The 2,147-nt window shown below is 50.7% G+C and overlaps 1 protein-coding gene across 4 annotated transcripts in view; it reads left to right on the plus strand.

The window, feature by feature from the left end:
• The window catches only part of LOC100748014 (ecdysone-induced protein 74EF), a 152,379-nt gene that overhangs the window by 12,026 nt on the left and 138,206 nt on the right, over positions 1-2,147 (plus strand). For 3 of the 4 annotated variants that reach the window (XM_012387496.2, XM_024368708.1, XM_024368710.1), the window contains exon 1: positions 7-815. The exons of the other annotated variant lie outside the window; for it this stretch is intronic. The gene's annotated coding sequence lies outside the window, so the exon portion shown is untranslated. Of the gene's footprint in view, positions 1-6; positions 816-2,147 lie in introns of those variants that run through there. 4 annotated transcript variants of the gene reach the window in all.

The raw sequence follows: 2,147 nt of genomic DNA on the forward strand, positions 1-2,147 counted from the left end.
CGCCGCTCGCGCGTTACGTTCAGTGTTCCCTCGCGCTTCGGCCAAAGACTCGCACGCCTCGTGTCACGCAACCCGTCGTCGTCTTCTTCTTCTTTCCCCTTCGCTACGAACCCCTCCGGGTGCAGGAGAAAGGATTTCGAGAGAGCCGGCGAAGTCGAAGAGGAAAAAAGACCACCGTGAAACGCGAAGCATCGCGAGCGTATAATCGTATCGCCACCATTAAGCGGCACACGAGCTTCCTGAATTTCCCGCGGCCGACGGTGTACCACGGCTGCGCGTCACTCTGCGCCGACCGGACGATTTTGACTCGAATCGTTGCGCGCGGCATCGTCCTCGTATTCCACGTTACGAGATCGCTTGTTTTCGTTGGATCGTCGAGAGCTATGGCCGCCTTTTCCTCGAACGCTCGTGCAAGAACAGTTACCGATTGTGCGTGCGTGTAGACCGCCATTGTCGCATCGAAAACCAAACTTTTTTTTTTACACGATAACTGTATCGATGCGTGGTTGTGCGCGCTTCTCTACCGGAATATCGTAAATCGTGCGCGACTCGGCTTCCTCGCGTCTCAGGACGTTTTACTTCGTCTGTTTTTTCTTGCGTCAGGCACGCGCACGAAAAGTTTGTTTACGTTATCTGTGACTCGGAAGAAGTGGAGTACGACCAAGTGGAAAGCGGGAAAAACAGACCTGTCTTACGGATACGAGACTGTCGTTCGTAGAGTGTGTGCGAAAGTAACCGGTGTGCGTCGAGACTGCGTCCAGTCTGTATCGTCTGTATTTCCATCCACGTTGGGCATCGTAAATCGTCTTACGAAGGTAAGAGTAATTAACATCGATCGACTAAAACAATTAGTATACCGTATATATCGTGTCGTATATAAAGAGATGGTAGAACGAACGAAGAGGCACGCTCGCTTTCGTGATTGGTGACAGTTAGAGGTGGCGGTAAAGTCGAACGCGTTTGAATGCCACCTACACGAGTTGATCTGACAAACGTGGAGCGCGAGACGCGAAGCAATAACAGCGATTTAACGAAAACGGCGCGATCGAACGTCTTTGTCGGCATTGCCTAACAGAATGTTTTCTCCGAGCAGAAGCGAATCTCGCGGACCCGATGACGGTGATGGTGGCGGTGGTGGTGGTGGCGACGACTCGCTCGGCCGGGGTGAAAACGAGCAACCGGACGGTAATCGCATACGATCAAGGAAGTGATCACGCATTATAGTTCGGTGTACCACGAGATATCGGTTTACGTAAAAACGATTAAATTCTATGGTGTACGCTGGGTTTTCTGCGTCACTTTATGGACGCGATTGTAAATAACGTTTTACGAATCGATACGCCTCTCTTTTCAATCCCGTTCCCTTCCTCCGTCTGTGTCGCACAGACCGTACCGTAGCTCGCGTTACTATTGTATCGATTATATAAAATTATCGTAACCGTCTCTGACGATTCGAGCGAAGATAGCGCAGGCAGGGAATGACTCGTTGTATGCACGCGTCGATCCTTATCTTTGCGAAACGTACACGTATCGCAGGTACGATTGAACAGGAGAAACCTGGAGTGGTTGGCGTCTATGGTCGATTCGAGGGAAACACGGTGAATTTGATCGAGTCGATTGGAAGATCGTCCGGTTCGAATCGATTCTAAAGGGGACTGATAAAACGCGATTTACTCGTCGATGATCGAACAGAACTGGTCGGTTGGCTTTTCGTAATTTCATACCGCCGTATACTTTGGTGATCCATGTAAACAGACGTAACGCCGAATACGTAGATCGCGTATGCACTTGTGCACGTACTCACGTGCGCAGAAATAAGACGCAACTATATTTCTTGCAAGTATTTTCAGCTCGGGCCAACCTTCGGCCCTCGCGACCGTCCATCTGCGTCTTCCTTTTCTTTCGTCTCTGTTCGCCCTCTGTTTCCCGTTGCCTCCTCCCACCGTTATTCGCTTGGCTTCGACTCAGAAGACTTCGCGACTCTTTAATATAGTTAAGAGATTTATAGTTTGCGCGCGAGTTTCGCGTTCCCTCGATCGCTCTCTAATTCTCTAGCGTGACCGGTTACGCGGCGACCTTCGCTGTTACCCACGGCCGAGGGCCAAAATCGTTTGGTGTGTTTAGTATCGTACCGCGTCGGCATACGT

The sequence above is a fragment of the Bombus impatiens genome, unplaced genomic scaffold, assembly GCF_000188095.3.
Source record: "Bombus impatiens unplaced genomic scaffold, BIMP_2.2 scf_0478, whole genome shotgun sequence".
NCBI classification, from domain to species: Eukaryota; Metazoa; Arthropoda; class Insecta; order Hymenoptera; family Apidae; genus Bombus; species Bombus impatiens.